The sequence below is a fragment of the Vanellus vanellus genome, assembly GCF_965231255.1.
Source record: "Vanellus vanellus genome assembly, chromosome: 10".
NCBI lineage: Eukaryota > Metazoa > Chordata > Aves > Charadriiformes > Charadriidae > Vanellus > Vanellus vanellus.
The window spans coordinates 14855522-14876695 of NC_138915.1; the positions used below are offsets into that span (position 1 = coordinate 14855522).

The 21174-nt window shown below is 47.6% G+C and overlaps 1 protein-coding gene across 1 annotated transcript in view; it reads right to left on the reverse strand.

Moving 5' to 3' along the window:
* LOC309676037 (fibronectin type-III domain-containing protein 3a-like) overlaps window positions 1-3287 on the reverse strand; it is a 50106-nt gene extending 46819 nt beyond the window's left edge. Inside the window, exon 1 of the mRNA XM_082488483.1 lies at window positions 3225-3287. The gene's annotated coding sequence lies outside the window, so the exon portion shown is untranslated. The remainder of the gene's footprint in view (window positions 1-3224) is intronic.
* Window positions 3288-21174: the final 17887 nt, after the last annotated feature.

The window sequence follows — 21174 nt, forward strand, 5'->3', positions numbered from 1 at the left end:
GCCTTCCCAGTTGTATATTTTCTTAAAAGTTACAATCTTACTTCTGCAGTTTGACAAGAAGCCTTCCGAGTTGGGGAAATAGCAGGTCACCAAATAAAAGTGCCAATTTCAGCCTTCCAAGCTTAAGGGATGTATTTTAATTTGCTTGAAATTCACTCAAAGGGATTCCAAAACCCTTTTTGACAATGGATGTACAAATGGGTCTACAAATCCTACATACATAGTACCATTCAAACGTACTGCATTCCCAGTGGGGGTTTGCCAAGGCCAAGCACTCTCTCTCGTGAGCAGAATCCTGGAATTTTTACTGTTTGCACAGTACATATGAAATCTTGTTTCTTTAAGGACTCACCAGACCTTTACTAAAAATAAACAGAAAAGATGAAAGATTGTTGGCATGGGTGTGACAACCCACACAGTCAACATGATGCAAATGCCAGCCTCCAAAAAACCCAAACAAAAGACTGCTAAAAGTGTTATATAGAACTTTAATATTAAACTTTGTTGCAAATTTGGTTTCAGTACGACATCAAAGAAAGATGCATCTTGTGATCAAGGGTTGTGGCAGGAAATGCAGTTGTGTAGACAAAGTTATCTTTATTCTCTCTAAAGGTGAATACACCAGGAGTTATTGCTTTAAACTATTCTAACATCCAATTCCTCAGAACCATTGGCAAGTAAAACTCTGTATTAAAATTAATCACCAAATTTTACAAACAAAAATAAGCTATCCTAATATAACAGGAATGAAAATAGCCTGCAAATATGTACCTGTGCAGATACAAATCCCAAGAAATTGAAATTATTTCATTTCACTGTCAAAGTGCCGCTTCATTGCGGTTAAGGCCAAGTTTTTCGAATCCTTGCTGCAACAATATTGAGCCTACAACCAAGTGAACAACTTGTAATAGCTTGCGCCAGGAGATGTTTAAGACGGTCAATACAAGTCCTGTTTATTCAGACTGCTGTATTAAGAATCACAAACTGTGATCCAGGATACCAATGAACACAGAGTAGATTGCTTTCAACTCAGCTTTATAGAATATTAGATCCTAGCTAAGAACAAATTATTCCCAGACAACAACAGTATTCCAAAACTTTCAGAGATCTGGAACGCAGTAAGGTAAAAAGACCTAAAAGAGAAGACAACGTAATAGCTGGCTGTTTTTCAGCATGCATGATTACACACACAGAGCCTTGAGAAAGTCAACATCTTTCCTATTTTACCACCTTATCCTTTTTCACATACAAATTACATAAAACAAGGAAAGGAATGCAAGTGTGGGAAGCAACTCGGGTTTTGCTTCTTGCTCACAAAGATACTGAACAAAAAAAACACAAAGTGCTCTCTTTTACACTGGATATTAACTCCAAGGTCAATTTATTGGCTTAAAATACAGAGAGGATGCTTCCCTGGTTAAAATGCTAATCTGAGTCTCAGGAAATCTAGATTCAATTCCCTGCCTCACCACATACTTCCTGTGTGACCTTGGGCCATAAATATTTCGGTGCCTCAGTCTTTCCATCTGTGACCGAGATAGTATTTCCCTATTGAACTAAATGTCATAAATACATTAGAAAAACATTAGGAGTCACAGACCATAGGCGTACATGTACTGGCCTACTGAAGAACTTATCTGCAGCAGTACTGCGTGTCAATATTCACAGTTAGGCATCAGGTAAAGCAAGGAAGGACTGCCAATGTTAAAAACCTAGTTACCACAGGACAGAAAAGATATAAAATATTTGAAGAATGGATAGGAATGGATAGAAACTGAAACACAACATAACATCAATTATGAAAATAAATTAGCCTTACAGAAAGTTTCCATTGTTCCAACAAGAAGTGTGAATAGCAAGTTTTAAAAAGAAACAAAACTCAGAAACCAGCTGAGAGCAAGCTGCTAAAGGAAGCAAATACACCTGCCAGCAATGCGTTATTACCCCGTTTTCTGAGATTATTGCGATGTGCTGCACATGATGCGCCCCAAATAAGAGGCAGCAGAGGGGCAGCTGGGGGCCACGAATCCCTGGAGACTCTCCCCCAGTTCTCCGTAGGAAAGCAATCACACGTCGCTGAAGTCAACAGCCTTTTGTAAGAGGCAGTAAATAGGATTGCGCTGAAAAGCAGTCACAGTAGGGTCCCCACCTTTGCTGCTGCCCCAAGGCAGAAGGGGACAAAGCAGAATGGGGGAGGGTGAAAGATGGTCACCACCCAAACAGTGGATGACAGAACTGACCTCCCCCTGCCCCGACCCCAGGAGGAGCTGGGGGAGGTGTCTGGTACTGGAGCCGTTGATCAGCCAAGGGGAACAACTCGAAGGCTACGTGGCATTTGCAGGCAGCAGCTCCGGCTGCCGAGAGGGAGAACGGGGGGGGCGGGGGGGGGAAGCGGCGGCGGCGAGGGGGAAGCTGGGGGGGGAAACGACTACAGATCTCAATACCCCCTCCCTAAAGAAAAAGACAAACATAAGGAAGGGAAAAGAGAGAGAGGGAGAGACGAAGAATTTGCGCGTTGGGGAGAGGAGCGGGGACAGGCGGAGGGAAGAGCGAGCCCGGGGAGCTCGCTGGCATTAACCCCATCCGGGGAGGCACAGCGGGGGGGGGGGAGGAGGCTCACTGGAACACGGCCGAGAGACCCCCGCCCCGCCAGCGGGCCCGCCGCCACCCCGACCCCGCAGCCCTCCGCCTTCCCAGCCCTCCCCACCCGCCGCCGGGCTGTCCCGCCAGCAGCGGCCCCCCCATACCCCGCGCCCACCCCAGACACCCCCCCGGCTCTCCCCGCGCCCCGTGGGGCAACCCACCCGTGCAGCCCTCCTCCTGCCCCATACCCCAGGCCCTCCCCCCCGCCCCATACTCCGAGGTCCCGTTTCTCCCCTCAATCGCCCCACACCCCGACTCCCCCTCCCCCTCGACCCCGTCCCACACGGCGGCCCCCCGCCGTCCCCCCGCACCCCGCCGCCTCCCGCCACAGACGGGCCGGCATCCCGCCGCCTTCCCCCTCCAGCCCCGCCTCGGCGGGCTCCGCTCCGCTCCCCGCCGCCGCCGGCGAGTCCAGCCGGCCGCCAGCTCCTGGCACTGCCCACCGCGCCTTGGGTGGGGAGCGCCGCTCTCCCCCGGGCCCGGCCCCGCCGCCCTCTCCTGCCCGGCCCGAGGAGGGAACGGGGATCAGAGGGAGCCCACGGGAGCGACCCTCGTCCCGGGGGCCCCGCGGCAGCACTGACCGTGTGCGGCGCCGCAGCCCCTGCCTCAACCCCGGCGCTGCCGACCGCCAACCGACCGTTCCGCCATGATGGAATGCGGGCACTGCGCCTGCGCCGCCGCCGCCGGCCGGGGGCGGGCGGGCGCGCCAACCACAGGCCGGGCCGATCTTCGTCTTCAGCCACCCGCTCCCGCGAAAAGAGGCGCGGGGGGGCGGCGGGGGAGCCCGCAGGTGGCTAGAAGGCCCCGGCCGGGCGGCAGTTAGGGGCCGCGGGTGTCTGGCGGGGGAGGCAGGACTGGAGGGCGAGGGAGGGGACGCGGCTCTTCAGGGCAGAGGTGGCACCGAGTGGAGACGAAGGTGCCACGGTGGCTGGAGCGGGTGGGTGGCCAGCCGGCCCCCACCATCCTGCCATGACCGAGGCCTGGGCCGTGTTCCCTGAGGTGGCCCGCGGCCCCTGCCGGGCCCTGTCCTTCTCTGGCACCTGATGGCGGATGTCCTACCCGGGCACTGCCCGTCACCGGGTGGCACAGCCAGTGCCGTGTCCTGTGCTCCGGCCGTGACACGCAAACCCGTGCCTGGGCTCTGGCCGGGGGTCTGCAGCCTCCACCCCTGTCCTGCCAAAACCAGGACTAGTGTGGTGTTTTATGTATTATACCTTTCATCTCACCCCCAACTTAGGGGGATAGATGGGTCACAACATGTGCAAAGACAAAAGGCCCGAACTCTAATACTGTGTAATCGTGCACAAAGCATCAGTGCTGACGCCCATAAGAGGTGAGGGGTATCACGGCAGCTGCTCAAGAGGGCGAAGCAAAGAAGGCGGCAGGATTTCGTGACTGGCTTGTCAGAATGGGGAGCCGGCTATCCTGGCGGGCGGCTCCCTTCTCCACCGTCGCTCTTACCCGTCCACGGAGCACCCCGAGCCCTCGGGGGCACCGAGCCCAGCTCCAAAATGGATGAAGGGCAGGGGCTGAAGAAACGCGGCAGGGGCTGAAGAAACGCAGCGCCGGCTGAAGAGCCTCTCTGGAACATCCATGTTGTCTGGCAGTTAACGTAGCAATAAGTTTTGCACTCTTCAGCTTATTTGCACTGGACAGTTTGTACCGATACATTTCCATTAATATGTTTTAAGCAAGTTTGAGGCACATTTTTTTAAAGCGGTGATTTAAGGGATATTCTGCACACAGCATGGGAGTCAGTTTCTGTGTGGATGCAAAATAAATGTGACAGCTGTGCTCTTACACAAGCTCCACGTAAACTGTGGAACATAGCAGTTTAGAAGAAAAAGGTCAAACTCGATGTTTATATGCAAGCTATATAATATACATATAAAGAAACTGACCTTTGAAAATGAATATCCATGTGTTTACCCCTGGACTGATCTTAGATATATTTTTAATGAATATAGGAAATTTTGTAATGAATAGAAGAAATTGTTCCTTTATGTGAGGGAATTTCTCTCTGGAGACTAGTGGAAGTGGTTGATTTGCCATGCTGAACAACCCATGCTAAACAGGACTAAAATAAATTCCCATCCATCTTTTTAAATAAGCAAGCAGTGTTAAGGAAGGCCAGAGGTGGTGGTGTCTGCTGAATTTCTAGGCGACTAATAACTTACCTTGTTAAATAAATGCCACAAAACCATTCAGTGTAACTTTACAATTAATCTTACTCATATTGGCCCATAAAATGATGAATGTATTCTCTGCAAATTGTTAGCAAACAGTGAAAGAACAGATAAAATCACCCTCAGATTGTGTCTGTGCATTCGGCAGCTGCTGAAGTATTTTCTCTTTCTTCTCTTTTCTTGTATTTGATCATCTAGCTATTACAAGACTTCACTAATGTTTTTGAATTTTACATTTGTTTTGGGGAGAAAAGAAGTAAATGCTATCATTATGCTTTAGCATCACTGAAAATGTACATTTGTAATGTAACACTGGTTGTGCATTGAAAGATGGCTTTTCAAAGAGCCCATTACCTTTTCATTCTCTGATCTCTGTTGTCACCCCTATTTATTTAAGCTTCTGAATGCATATGAGAGCTTCTTTGTCTGAACAGCTCATTGTAATGCCCTTTGTGATATGAAAAACACAATTGGGTGGCTGGATCGATGGCCAATTCCAGGTGGAGAAGGCAGCGGAAGCCTTTTCCTCTCAGCAAGGTAATTGACAAAATCTCTGTCATGGTCTCTGCACTGAAATTTCCTCTTCTTTCTACCTCTTCCACAATTTTACTGCACACGTGATTACTGCCTGATTCTGGTACAAAAAAGCAGCAGCTCCTACTTTTGCCCTGTGGAATAGTGTGGATCGGCACATTACATGTTTTATTATGGTTGAAAAGAAATTAATAATTCATCATGCCAATAAAATAGATTGAAATCTTCAGAAAAAAGATTCAGAGGAAAAATAAGCTGCTCTCTGTTTTGAGTCAACTCTTATGTCACTAATACTTAGCTATTTATTTCACTGACAATTCTGAAATGAAATTCTTTAATGCCAGCTCAGATTTAAGGCTTGTGAACACTCCAGAAAAGGTAGTAGATAAGTCCAGCATGGGACTCAGTGAATACAGACCTGCTTTCTGTATTATTGGGCTCTAGGAACAAAAGGTTGGTTAATCATTTCACCTTTGAGAGAATTCCTGGAATCTTCAGCACTCCATCTCAGGAATCTTATAACTCCACAGGCTCTAACTAATCTGCAGCGAAGCGTATCTAGTGCCCCGGGGATTTCATTTCTAAGTGAAATATTTGTGCTTAATTTTTGAGAGATCCTCTGAAAGAGACCCATCAGGATGCGATTTGGAGATTTGAAATACATTGCATTAAATGACTGTTGCTGCTGAAGGCAGCAATTCAAGGACTATTTTGACTTTGCAGGCTCAGTATTTATTCATTGCCAGCTAAACCCTAAAAGTTATGACTAGTGGTGTTGTGTGATGTACAGAGGTCTGATTCCCCGTCATGAGCATACTGTGTCTGATAGCCAGAATAAAGAAGGTCTTCGGGGGTGAATGCTGAGCATTCTTTGCACCGAAGGCTATTGGACCTCCCAGCTTTGATTATTACAAGAATTCCTTTGTAGGTAATAATGCAGTATTTTACCACTCAGAAAAATCCTTTTCCTTTCCCTCCAACTTTTCATTAAAACTTTTTTCCCCTCTTAATTTTCCACTCTAAGTATACTTTATATCCTAGCAAGGTGTTCACTGGTAGTTCTAGCAAACATGATGTCTGATGGAAAAGCTTACAGAGTCATAGTTAGTCGCTAGTGAGACTTAGGATGAAAGAACTAAAAACTGCCCACATTCCACAAGCTCCAGGGCTCCTTTAAAACTGAAATTGCTTCAAATACGAGAACTATTCCCACACCGTGGAAAATAAATGACCGAATGTTTGCTGCTTACATCCTACATTCAGATTGCTATGGGATGACAGTAAGGGAAATTATATATATATTATTTTTTTTTTCAGCTGAAAGTGGAAACCGTATGGCCAGTCAGTGAGGCTGAAGGCACATAGGCGGGCTGTTCCAGATGGCAAGGCTGTACAGAAGAAATATTTGGCAGGAGTAGCGTAGTGACCAAACTGCCTGGAAAGAAGGCCCTGGTTAGATGGGTCAGAAATTACAGAACAGCATGGAACAAGTCTGAGGGGAGCTTTAACTATATTTTGAAATTCCTGGAGAGCCATAAGGACAGTGCAAGGGCAGTGGTGATGCCAGGTTTCCCACACAAAGGCAGGCAATGCTCATCTCGAGACGCTGGATGACAAAGTCGGATTTTGAGGAAATGATCGCCCAGACTGTTCTTTCAGTCTAGAGAGGAAGGGGGTAGAGAGGCACACACACCAGTGAGATCAGGTCAGGGGGTGGATTCGGGCCTGGGAAAAGGGAATTAAAAATAACAGAATACAAGATCAGAGAACATTTGGAGAAAGGAAAAGGAAGGAGAAAAGAAACAGCCAAAATGGGAAGTGGAAATGAGTCAGGAGGGAGGGAAGAGAACACAAATGGGAAGAAATCTGGGCTTATAAAGGAAGGGCAGTTTCTGGAATGGAAAAGGAGAGTTAAGGAGAGTCCGTCTTAACAAAACAATGGCAAGAAACAGTGCCAAAATCATGCTCATTCTTCCATTAGAAAATTTTGAATTGTAATTTCTACTTTTTTCTTTGCTAATTCGACAGCTCTAGGTGAGTTAATAAACAAACAAACAAACAAAAGGGGATGGGGAGGAAGAAGTAAAATATTAAAGAAATGGAAAAGAAAAGCCTTTCACAAAAAAGGGGTGAAAAGAGAGATAAGAGGAATATTACAATTACAACATATTTCAATCTGAACATGGGCGGGGAAGTTGCTGAAAGGCTTGGATAACAAAAACTGCTGCTTACAGTTGGACACAGTAAATACCTGGATGCACAAAAACCCGTCCAAACCAACAACCCACTTATCATGATGATTAGCAGCTGCTCTGGATTTCTAGTTCCAGCCAATAATAAAAACAGTTGTTTTTTTTTTCCATACTTGCATGGCAATAATAATGATGATTATGGTTATTTTAACTGGTGTCTAGCAAAGCCTCCCATCTCTTGAATTCATTAGGACGTGCGAACAAGGTCTTGGAACACATTCGCTTCATTTTCTCTTATTATATACAAAATACTGTTGTGTACACTTTAGGAGGGACCGAGGCAAGGCAACCTGGCAAACAAACTTTTATCAAACAGCACTTTGTTGGAAGCGTATGCTTAGATCCTCAAAAGTAAACAGTGTATACTGGAGCAGATTTTCCGCCAGTATGTATTGGCATTGCTCCATCCACCCCAGTGGAATTAGGAGTGTTTTCTCCAGCTGAGGATCTGGTCCATCGAGAGCAAACCCGCACTCTGTGCTGTATATTTTGTAAGAAGCACAATGGGAGAAGCCTGCAGGGCATCGGGAGCGGGAGTTTCCCTTGCAGGTAGATGAAACATGCCTGCTGTTCTGCGTGCACAGGTGCACTCATCCTGATTCCAGAGAATTTGCTGTTTGTTTGCCATCGAACCCCAGAAGCAAGTCATCACCAGCAGAAATGATTTAACGTTAATCAACACTATCTAAACAAATAGATAATACTGTCAGAGGCACTGAGTTATACCAGCACTCTGCTCCACACTCTGTGTGGTTTTGTCCACTGTGCATTAAAAACTAATGCCATTTAAAGTGAAGAAATTAAACCAGGTTTGGAGATTTGTTTTTGCATCCAATAACATTCACAGTACTTTTTGCCCTCTCAGTGGGCACAGCAGTTTATGTTCCTGGTACAACTGGAACAGTGGTAATCTTACACACAACAAAACAAACAAACAAAAAAAAAAAACAAAAGAGAGAGAGGTCTTAAAAAGGAAGACGACAGATTCTTGTCATCAGTATGGATGGGCCAGAATAGATTGGCAGAGAAGTTTGGCAGGTGATGGAGATGCAGATAGATGCTGCATTTTGCTGTCTGCAGTTCTTTCTCCAAGCAGGACCCAGAACCTTGCCGTGGTACCTCTCCCAGTGAATCCAATGCTCCAGATCAGCAACTCCTTCCACAGAAGTTCTCACATAAAACCCCCTGTGAACTCACTGAATGTCATCGCTGGATCCACAATGCTGTTGGTACAAAGTAATGATAAAGGAGCAAAACAAAAGCCCTCCACAACCCACAATAAACATACCTCGTGTTTATGGCTGTTGTAAGTGGCAAGGGATGAAGTTCAGTACCTGGGTAATTTGCACTTTGCACAGAACATCTGTTTTACGATTCTTTCTCTCACTTATTATATGGCGCAGTCTGTGTGCAAACACCGCGTGTCCTGACCTGGAGCTGCACCCGCATCTTCCTTCGCCCCAGCCTTCAGGTTTGACCGAATTCATTGGAAACGCAACAGGGTCTATTAGGGAAGGGAATTAAACCCTGGGCTGTTGCTGCACCCCTGCTGCCGACCTCTCTGTGTGCACGGAGGAGCTAAGCTTGCCCAGGTCACCCACCTTGGGAGCAGGGGCAGCCAGAGGATCACTGCCAGAAGCTGCCTGTAAATAACGACAAAGGATGCCAGGGAGCACGGAAAGGCAGCGTGACGCCTCTGGAGCGCAACACAGGCTGACGATCAGCCATGGCAAACTAATTGCTCCGGCTGCTTTTGATATGAGGGGCAAAAGCGGCTGAGAGTGCTTCTTTAGAGCCCGGAGGATCCTTGGAGGCTGAAGGTGCTGAGAGTCCCTGTAATTAACGCATTCGTGTCTGCTCTTTGCTGATCCACGAGAGTCTGAGGGCAAGCACTGTTTGTCAGGGGACTCGTAGTCACCGGTCCCGGCAGCTCTGCAGAGCCTTGGAGAAGCACATGCAAGTGTAGGAGCTGCTTGGTCTTCTGGCCAAGGGGATGTGGCACCCTCCAGTTGTCCTCTACCATCTAGCTGGCTGCCACGGCCCCAAGCACTGCCTGAGCACCAGCGCTTTCCTCATCTGAAAGCCTGGAGTGGGGCAGTCATCACTCGCTTCTCTTGGCCCCAGCCTGGGGCTGCTGCTCTTCTGTGGTACCACCACGGGAGGAGATGGCTGTGGGACACCTGCCCTGTCTCTCCCACATGCCTTTACCACCTTCTGCAAGGTCTTTCTGCTCAGTTCCTCCTCAAATTATTAAGCAAGGGCCCAGATAGGAATCAAATATCCCAATTCAGTCTAATTCCAAACACTAGCTGTGTTTACCCATAAATTTATAACTCTTCCCCCAAGCCAAGAAGCAAACAAACAAACAAACAAAAAAAACCCCAAACAGGCTGAAGAACTCCGTGCTGCAACAAAGCTCTGGGAACAGGCAGGCCCAAGCAAATGCCGGGGGAAGCGCACGCAATGAGGCACCGTACCTTTTACTCCAGAGCAAAAACATATGGCTGAAGGAAATCATGGTCTCCCTGCAAACAGCTTCTCCTTGCAGGTTGGAGCCCATCCCGGCCTCGCTCCCTGGTGTTGCAGCATCCCCAGGGCACAGGGGAGATGCATTGGCCGTTTCGTTTGGTGGGAAGGCTCAGGCTCTGAGGAGCTGGAGCGGAGTCATCGCTCCCAGGGCAAATACTCAGGCAGTTCTTCAGCTGACCTGGTAGCAGTGCCAGTGGAGCAAAGTCAGGTCTGCGTGCCTGGCCTGACGCGAATGTAGTCATAGTTCAAAGTAATCGGAGTAGCTGGATCCTCAGAAATGCTCAAAACAACCATAATTTAAACATGTTAGAGCTGGAGGATGCTTGTCCTCGCTCTAGTGAGAAAAGGAGAAAGCCAAAATGAGTTCATGACTAGCTCTTATAAACTAGACTGAAAATGTTTAAAAAGCCATCAGCAACATGCTTTACTGTTGCTTTGCATGAAAATAAAATTTGCAAGATGCTGGAGCACCAGGATCCTGTGTTATTATCCCAAAGATAACAGGGGATTTGGAAGGAGGGGGTTCACTCCCTGGGCTAAGCAGGGCAGGGGCTCGTTTCCTGCTGCATTAAACTCAGCTGCAAAGGGTCTGTGGCAAGCGAGAGCGAAGCATCAGAGCCAATTTCTGAAGAACAGAGAGGAGGGGAAGGACAAAAAGGAAAGCAAGCAGAATAAATCTAAATTGTAACAAAATTATAGTCTGTATTGAAATTTCCACATTTGGAATTGATTTTTTCCATCAGACAAAAGGCTGGAGACTTTAGTTGTTGAAATACTGATCTTTTATTCAACTTGTTCTAAATGTCATATGTGGATGAGTTGCAGGTGAACCCATCACCGCTAAAGGGCCGATGCAATCTGAAAATGCTAAGCATATTTTCATGTCAAGCGTAATGTGATGCTCTTCCCTTTGTTTGCGTTGTTTTCTTTCCTGCTGTGTGTGTGGTGCAGGTTTCCTACCTTCCATCAGGTGACGCAGGTTCACTCGTTTTCCTGGCTGCTGCCCATTTTCTAACCCCCCCCCCCCTTCACATTTCACGAGTAAAAACCGTCTCCCTCATGGCATCACGTTAGCACCAAAGTTTCAATTTAACTACGTACACGAAGAGTTTTATTTGCATCCCCTAAGCTGTGTGTGTTGGGAGTGAATAAAGCTGCAACACCTTCGTGAAAAACTGCTCGCCCGCGATCAGCGATCTCCCTGCTCTGTTTTAACATGGGGTTTCTATTGTTTCACTCTGTTTCTCCATTGTCTTTTTTCAGAGCACTATTTCTTCCCTATCTGGCATTTTCTTCACTGTCCCCAAACAACCTCTTTTACTCGCTCTCTCCTACAATAACCCCATGCTTCATTATTGTTTCCATTCCTTTTTTTTTTTTTCTTTTTTTTTTTTTTTCTCTCACTTGATGGAGGCCCGGGGCCCCTGCTCTGCCTTGGGGGTTCCTCTTCCAGCCACAGCACTCGGCAGACATGTCGGAGCTGGAGCGCCGTCTCCTTCACGTGGGATCAGTGTCCGTACCGCTGCAGAAGAGGCTTGCCATACTCTCCGATGAGCATTTTATATCTGCTGTGCCAGAGCATACGTAATCTATCAAAGTGCAGAGCAGCGATGAATCAGGTCTTTGATGCAAATAAGAAGCAGCCACATGGCACGAAGCATTTGGGAGCACTTCAGGCTAAAAAGGGAAAAAAAAAAAACAACCCAGAAAAAGATGCAGCTGTGAAGAATACAAATATTGGCTCCTAGAGGAAACCTCCGTATTGTATCCGTTATTGCAATCTACTTATTTGTTCAGGGCTAATGCTCTCCATTTTGAGATTGTCATGGATCTAGTTTCCCATCCTCAGAGAGCAGGCGAGAAGGTCTAAGCGGCAATATTCTGCATGAGGTAGCTGCATAAGGAGTCTTTCTCTGCCGCCTGGCTGACAGAGCTGATTGCTGTGTGAGAGAACCTGCTATTAAAATGAATAAGGACCCTTTTGTGCATGAGAAAGCAAAAAAAAAAAAAAAAAAAATTGGCCTCTTCCCACCTTCCCCATCTTCTCTTGCTATGAAAGAAAAAATCTGCACTGCCTTCCCCGCTGCAGCTATTGTGAGTGCCTTGCGATGGAGGCTGCTGGAAGAGGGGAGGTTTTACACAGCCTTTCCGAAAGCTCCTCTGCAGAAACGCGGATTGCTCGCTTTGCCGAGTTTCCTGCGAACACCGTGCTCTGGAGACGGGGCTGGCGGCTCCGGAGGCTGCAGGCGAGGCCCGGAGCCACTGCCAGCTGAGGTCCTCCATGGGGATCGACGTGGGGCTCATCTCTGACACACTAGCAGTGAATTTTCCGATCATCTGCGAGTAAAGCAGAAGAAAGAAAGTGAGGTGTAAGCAGCATATACAGCAACGTTGCCATGAGCGTGCCCTGAAGCTGCCTTCATGCCTGGAGCTCTGCTGGGCAATGCTTCTGGTTGCCACCACGGTCTGGCTGGTGGTGAGCTCAGGATGAACATTTCAGCTGACAAAAGGTGTCTAAGAGTGTCCCAGCGCTCCAGCATCAGTCACTGCCTCACTTCTTCATTTACACGCTGTGAATAACAGTTGGTCCCTGCGTAACAGGGAAGTTATGAGCCTGAGTTCTTTAGAGGTTACTCTTTTGCTGTGATAATGGGGGCGAGATAAGATCGGCAGCGATGGAGGACAATTTTCTGTTAGAGCTGTAAGAGAGGGTTGATAAGCTGCACTCTGCAGGAATTGATTTGAGACCCCTGAGCCAAATGTTGCTCTGCTATAAAGAGGGGCGAGTCAGCCAAACCCTGCAGATGAGCATCGCCCTGGCCACCACGCAGCTACAGAGGTCCCACATCATGGCTGGCGCAAACAGCAGTCTCCATTAAACCCAGCAAATTGAAAAGTTTCGCTTTTTTTTTTACTTACAACTCATTCTGTCTGACGCTGGGTAAAGCAGCATCGCGCACTGCGAAAGGCGTGAGGGAGGAGACCCCGGAGCAGATTCCCTGTAGCACAGTGTCACGGCACAGCCTGAAACACCGCCGTGTCTGTTCCAGCCATTTCTCTAAAAACAAAAACTCAGAGCGCAAATTTGAGAGAACGACAGGACTCCTGTTTCATAAAAAAATGAAGCAATATTCTTTTCACTTCCCCTCTTTGCAGTTACTTCAGCCTTTTCCCCCCAAAACGCCTTGGCTGGGTGCTGCGGCTGGGGCACGCAGGCAGGGGGAGAACATGCACAGGGCTGGCCTTTTGTCACAGCGTCACTCAACGAGGTTTGCTAATCCCCTATCTTACTAAAGGTTGTGTGGCCGAGGCTTTAAAATCCTCCTTCTGATGGATAAAATGCTGTCGGTGCCTCCCGAGGGGAACCTGCTAATGGTCCCTGACTCCTTATGTCTTTAGGAGAGGCGGAGAGAAAATGACTTGCCAACATTGGGGTCTGTTGCTCATGTACAGTGTAGCTGCCTTGGATAAGTAGGTTTGTATTTATATATGGAATATAGCAAAAAAAAAAAAAAATCATAAAAGCCATAACTATTTAAATATAGATCCCTTCATCAAAAAAGAGCCTGAACTGTGTTTATGCAGGCTGGGATAGTAAAGGCGACGCTGCTCTGTGGTGTTTCTGCACTGAACTTAAAGAAAAGCCCCTGAAGTTCAACATAAAATAAAAAGTAACAAACACATCCCACAATTTACTATTTTCTCAAACAGTCCCAAATCTCCTCCCTCTCCCAACGACCCTGAACGAGTGTAGCGTGGATCATTTGTATTGCTGTAATCTTTGTTGTTTGAATAAAGAGCCGGTAATTGGTAAATATTTCAGTTTTCTAGGGAAACCAGGGGTTGAAACATTTACATATTTTTTTTGTGTAATCGAATTAAATTTGGGATTGACACTTCAGCTGTTGGGCTTCTCTGGTCTGAATTCTTGATTAATTTCTCAACTTCACCTTTTCATTACCACTATTATAGTTTTTTTGGGGGGGGCGTGTGGGGTAATGGAGTGGTTGAACAACTTCCTTCTGTTTGCTGCCCAAAGAATACTTTGGTTACACAAAGCAGGTGAGATACCTGAATCAAAATCAAGAGGTTCCTTGCAGATGGCCTGGCCACAGCTGTGATGTTTGCTACTTGCTGTCTGCCTTGACGCAGGAGGACTATCACAGGGAAAGCTTTTCTGGCTTTAATGGCTAATACTCTGTATTTCTACTTTTTTCCCTTGCAACTCTCAATTAAGTCTCACAACTTCCTTCTAACTAAGAAGAGTCCCTTTACCAACACAACGTGCCCTCCTTGAGCATGAAGTGTAACCGGTATCTCTTGTTACAGCATTCCTCGTTAGAGCACAGTTGTTTTAGAGGAACAGCCAGTAGAAATAAACAGGGGAAAATCAAAATATATAACCCTGCTGCAGGGTCAGCGGCTGTGGAGGAGGCCACGAGCTCAGGCAGCCCTCGCTGGAAGCTGGCGAGATCAGTGCCTTTATACTTATGTAAACTCGGTGTAATATTGAACGTTTGCAGGGAGCTGGGGTTATTTCATCAGAAGAACTTCCCACCACGGGAGAGAATTACTGTACTTAGAAATTTAATTTGGGTGGATGCCATGGCTGAACCATTGCTGCCACCTTCTATGGCTGTCGATTCTCCTGCCCAGCACTGACCTGCCGCGGCATCCTCCACCACAGACCAGCCAGCAACACAGATGCTCTGGGGACATTTGCTGACCCTCAGAACAACCCCAGATTGTAATGAGTAGTTTTAGTTTTAATTGCAGTGAAAGCAGACTCTACGGTATTAGCAGTGCAATTCAGATTTGAACAGGTTCCTGACAGAAGTACCCAGGACCTCTGGATGTGCAGACCTGCCCCCAGGGCTTTGGCAACCATTGCTCAGTGCTTCTGTTTTATTAGTTCACGTCCCCGAGGCCCGTGTTTCCTACCACAGGATATGATTAACCCTGACCAGAGTCATCGCGCTGCATGTCGAAGCAGAAAATCCACCTGAATTCAGCACAACGCCTCTGCCCGCCTGTGGTCCCGCTCAGCGTGGGACCAAGCAGGCCTCGTGCGTGGCTCGTGGATCTTCTCCGGGGCAGGTCTTCTGGGCCACCTCGTCACGGGGGCTGGACTGCGCACGCAGAGCCTTGCAGGTCTCCTTTGCCCAGGTAGGGAGCAGGATGCTGCCCCAGCGTCAGCCTGGAGCTGGGGACCACGAGCTCTCCTGCACAGGGTGAGGACGCTGCTCTAGGTCTGTACGGGAGCTGCAGCGATGCCCTTCCCGCCTGAGCACCCAGAAAAGGGCGAGGAGGAACATAAACCAGCTCTGAAGGTCTGTGAACCTCTGGCATAGTAAGTCGAGGTGATGAAGGACATGGAGGCATGTGGGAGGAGACGCTGCTGACAGGAGGCAGAGGCTCAAGGCCAATTATGGGGAACTTCTCATTCCATTTTCCTTGAAAAACAGTGGTGAAAGGGCACTGTAGCATTTTTCAGCCCTCACTCACGTAAGCAGTGTGTGCTCGTCACTCCAGCAGGCTTCCTGCCGTGAGTAACGTGGAAGGAGAAAAGGGCAGAGAGTAGGGACTGTGTCATTTCAGATGGTTACCCAGAAAGGAAATAAAGCCTCGTCTGACTCCTGGGATAGATGCAATTCTTCAACGGAGTCAGCCGCATGCTCACCTTTTGCAATAACTGCTCGCAAAAGCGAGCGGCTCTCGAGTCAGCCCTTCGCAGCACCCCCGGCACGGGCTGGCTAGACAAAATATCTGCAGAAGCCTCCTGCCTTGTGCTGAGAGCGATTGCTGAAATGGTTACACAGGGCAATGCTGTGCCTTTTGTCCTTGACCCCGCCAAGGCGTTATCTGGGGGGTTCGGAGGGGCTGCGTGGAGCCTTATTGAAATTAAACTCGAGCAGAGCGTCACAGAGGTGCGCTCCTCACAAATAAAGGGACTTCAGTGGGCTAAACCAAAACCAAACTCTGTTTAGTCTTCAACATCCCTAGCAGAGACATGCAGCTGTGTTCCTGGAAGCAGCGTTTTTATTAATGACCAAAATAGGGTGTTTTTGCTACCTCCTCCCTTTTAACTCCAACCTCTTCCCCCCCCTCTCCCCCCAGTGAAAATCCATCTGGAATATATTATTAAACTAACAAAGGGTCCTCACTTTGCTCCAAGAGCAGCCTGGCTTCCTCTGAAGTGTAAGAAGCCGCATTGACAGGAGAGAAACTGGCACATTTCACCCTCAAGTGAAGTTTGCAAATACTCCAAATATTTGTTTGTACGTTTGGCCACTCACAGAGCTGAAATTAATAGGTTGGGAGAAGTAGGGGTGAGTTCCCAACCTTGCTGACCCATGCGCCAGGAGATGGATTTGTCACCCCGAGCGGCGGGCCAGGCTGTTCATCCCTCAGGTTTGCTTTCAGTAGCGTTTCTAAGACGTTTTATTGCTTACACTGATGGTATTTTAAAATCTGATGTACTTTCCTTCATTTTTGCTGCTTATTTTTTTTCTCCTAGTAATCAGGTCATACCCTCCGCTGCTGTACGTGAAGGATAAAGAGCCCAGTGTTCTCCCTCCTGCCATATGGAAGAAGTCCCTCTTCTAATGTCAGACCGCAGTGGAAATGGGAAAAAAAAAAAAAAAAAAAAGCTAAATTAGGATTCAGCATAAGAATTAGCTCCTGCTAAGGGACCTGCAGCCTCTTGGTGCACAGACCCCTGTTGCAGCTGGTGGGGGGGATTCAGGCAGTGGGATCTACCCCGTGGGCTGCACCGACCCCTTGCATGGAGCTCCTCCACCCCTAGAATACGTGCCCAGGCTCCTGCGGGTAGCGGGGGCAGAAAGTACCTCGCTCAGAGCAGGAAATCTCTCTTTATTGCCAGTGCTTGGAGTTTATTGCTTGTTAAACTGAAGGGCTGCTTGCTTCTCACATCCTGCAAATGTTTTATATGAAGACACTTCATATGGAATAAGGGTGGTTACGTCCCATGCGCAGTTTCTGAGTTTCCCAGCCTCTGGCATTGGAATTTGGCCCTGTAGCAGTCAAAAACAGTGAGGAGTTAAAAAATCCAAATGACACCTTGCTTTAGTATCACAAGCGTCAAAAAAGGAAATATTTTTACAGCCTGAGGAAAAACGACCACTGAAAGTTTCTAAACTAGACGTGCCACCGAGTACTTGAAATATGGCTTCATCTTCTGTGATTTATAGTGTGTTCAAGCATACACATGAGGAGAAAACTCCCCCAAAACGTAACATTTTCAGAAGTAACCAGCAATTCTGACTAATCGAGTTTGGGGTCAGGCAGCTGAAGAGAAACCAGAAAGTGCCCTTCACCCTGCAGTGAAGGTCAGACGATTTTACTGTTGCTGAAGAAGAACATTAAGAAAAGCCAAAAGCAAGAGAGATTCTGGCTTGAAAACCCCTCTGAGCAGCACCTGCCCGGCAGCCTGCGATGCGCCTGCTGGAGGGGATGCCCGTCCTCAGCGGCTGCTGAGGAGGAGTGCGCGGTGGTCAAGGCCAGGATTTATTGGAGGCCAAGGTTTGTACTGTTCTCTTGGAAACAGAAAGATTGTTTTATTTTTGCAAACAGAAATCGAGTTTGCGGTTAGTTTCTGGCAGCAGGTGGCTGCTCTGGACCCTCTCTGTAAATGAGCACAAATAAAACCAGATTTTAGCCTGCTAGGAAGACAAAACAGCGCCCATATGGTTCTCTTTGCTTGCACAGAAGTTTATCCTGAAACCCATCCTCCAAGATGTAAAGGGGAGAGGTTTTTGTCTGTCTGGGAGGCACTGTGTCCTGGGCATCTGCTGGACCAGGGTTTGTTTTTGTTATGGGAAACCCTCTGCCCCATCTTCCCATTATGGAATTGCATGTTATCTGCTACACTGTAATCTTTCGGCCTGAAAAAAAGATTGCTGCCTCGATCAACACATGATGCAGATTTTTCTCTCTGGTATTTAAACGTTTTGTTCCACTCCATGCTCTAAGAAGCTGGTAATGCCTATTTAACCCACTGGGAAAAGACCCAGATTTGCCCTATTTAAAAAAAAAAAAAAAAAACAAAACGGAAACCACAATATCTAGATTATATTCTTGTATGTATGGTTTGTATACCGAAACTATGAAAGGAGAACAAGGAGTCTGCCTCCTTGCAGCCTCAGCCCTTGCTTACGCTCACACCTGCAGGTTGTACATACTATTACATGCTATAGGCCGAAGCTTAGATCAGACTTTTTTCCCCTCCATACGGTAGCGAACCCTCTGCCCGGCCAAGGGCCGTCAGAGGGAACAGCACCATCTGACTTGAAGCATCACTTGTGTTTTGCCTGGTGAGGCGTCACACGCTCAATGCTGCTCAGGGGATACAGCACCTCCACAGTTGTAAAACCCAACAGTGAGAAAAGCAGATTAAAGGACTTTTTTTTTTTTCAGTAAACTTAATATTAATCAGTTCATACTTTAGCATATAGAATACACTTGCCAGCCTATCTGAGCCCCACATATAATTTAAAAAGCTTGCAATGCACACACACTAGCCCTAAGTAGACTTTCTCAGTGGCTTGACTTGATGCTGGCTAAAAGCGGAGGTCTAGAGCAGAAGTTTCCACTCCTGGTTTGCTTTGGGGAACAAAAAAGCATATTTCTAGTTGCGGAGGTCATAGAGCAAAGCCTGAAGATGTTACCTGCTTGCACCCTACAGGCACAAGCGCTGAAGAGCAGAAAGAGAGAGCCAAAACAATATTAAAGAGGCAATGATTTGGAGGGCTTGATTCGAGGCTTTTGGATGCTTCGGACTGGCAACATGTCCACAGCCAGTGACAGTCAGAAATGACAGGGCAGCTGGCTGGGAGCATTTATGATGCTCCAGTTATTTTTCCATCTGCAAGCAAACAGAAATGAACACCACTCTCTAATTTACCCACGGAATTACTGCTATTTTCCAAACCAGGCGGTGCCTAAGTGAGAGGCGAGCACAAGGCATAGCCTGGCTCTTCAGCACCAACAGCCCTGGGCCGATTCCTCCTCCTCCTCCTCAGCTGGGATATTCCTGGCTGGTGTGTGCTGTGTTGGCACCGGGTTCCCTCACTGAGGACCCGAGGGACTCCTCAGAGCGGGACAGTGTCTGTGCAAAGGGGACCGCTTGTTTTCTTTTGGTAGGAGACAGGCAAGGCCATTTTATTGCTATATGACAAGCAGATGGCACAGTGAGGCACTTGTCCTGGGTGCTGGTTTCGTCCGGAGCTATACTGGCTTTTAGCAGAAATAACCTTTCCAGGCAAATGACGAGCAAAACGATGGGACTTCTGTCACGATGGTGTGATGCCAATGGGTTGTAGTTGCCATCAGCTTCCAGCAAAAGCTTTGCAGGTCCGAGCTCTGCGCTGGGACACCCATTTAACAGAGAAACAGCATTTTTTAGGCAAGGCGGACGGTGCTGTTGGAGCCCGGGGCAGGAGGAGGGACCCTGCTCACTCTCAGTGCCGAGGTCAGCGTCCCTGTGCGGGGACCCGTGTCCATGTGGGGACGGGTGCTGCTGGACCCCTTTCTGCTGCTTCCCTGCCTGAGCATCCCTCCGGGAGGACAGGAAAACCCAGGATGGAGACAGAGGGGAAAACCCCAAAGATTATGAAATAAAGGGCGGGCAGGGACGGGAGGGGGGACCCGAGCGTGAGCAAAGCAGAGGAAACAGGACCGCGTTAGAGGCCAGGGGCTGAGACTGGGCGGGCTGAAGAAAAGAAAGGGGAAACCGCGTGAGTCAACTGGCAGTTGCTCCGGGAATAACTCAGCACTAGGGGACACTATTGTACCAGAAATCGCAGCAGAAAAAAGTCCAGTTTCGAGCAAGAGACGAACACCTCACTTTCCTTTTTTAGGTACTTCTGACACCGACACAGCGGCACTTTGTCCCTCTTCCCAACTCCCGCGATTTCTACAGCCCATACAAATGCCGCAATTTCTAACTCACCTCATATGGTAACAGGTCTTGTTTCTTGGCATATATTTCTCTCCAGGTCCCTATTCCTGAGCAAAACTCAATCAGCATTTGCTGCCAGGATGGCGCTTTTCTGTGTGCCATGGGTGATGTCACAAGCAGGGGACAACTGCCCTCACCTCTCAACTGGAGATAGGTTTCTTCTGAGCCGATGGGAAAAATCTCCCTCCTCACCAGCACAGGCTGGCATTTTTTAGCTAATCAACATGCCACAGATCCTGCACCTATTTTGGGAAAAGCCAGGTAGAAAACATCATTCTCAGGTGCAGGAACACCTGTCGTGATACGTGACCACACAAGACACCCAAATATATCATCCTCACCAAAGCATCACATCTCTCCAAGCGTCTTACAAGCATTTTCTAACTATAAACACAGATTTATTGAGGTCCCAGGTGCCATTTGTTGGGGTGCTTAACCTCTGCAATACCCCAGTTGCCACCAGATGTGGTTTGGCTCCAGCAGGTCCCCACACCAGCAGCCCCAGACGGTGCCCTGAGTCCAGGGAAGTTGGGCTACAGCAAAGGCTAGTTTGGCTGGACCAAACTCAGCTCCAAGAGGCTTGGCCAGTGAGTCCCCCAGCACCTCAGCCTACACCAGGTGCTGCCCTCAGCAACTTCTGTGCTGCTTAGACTAAGTTTTTATTATATCATTATAAATGATTATTACATGAATATTACATTTTTATCTACACACAGCAGTAGAGTGTATGGTAGGGAAGAAGAGTCTGGATGCAGAGACTTTAAAATAAGACAGAGAAAACAGTAATTGTTAAAATTTAACTTAGAACCTTTTCATTTAATTTTCAGCAATCTTTTTTAATAGTCTTTCCTATTGCACAAAAACCACTGCCATTTCTCTTGCCATAACATTGCCTCTTTAAAAAAAAAAAAAAACAACCAACCAACCCCCTTTTAATACAATAAAAGTGTTTTGCAACACACATATATATAGCTTTACTATACAATATTTTAAAATTTGGGAATGTGTGTATTATTTTTCCATATTCTGAAACTTAGTTTTCCCATGATAA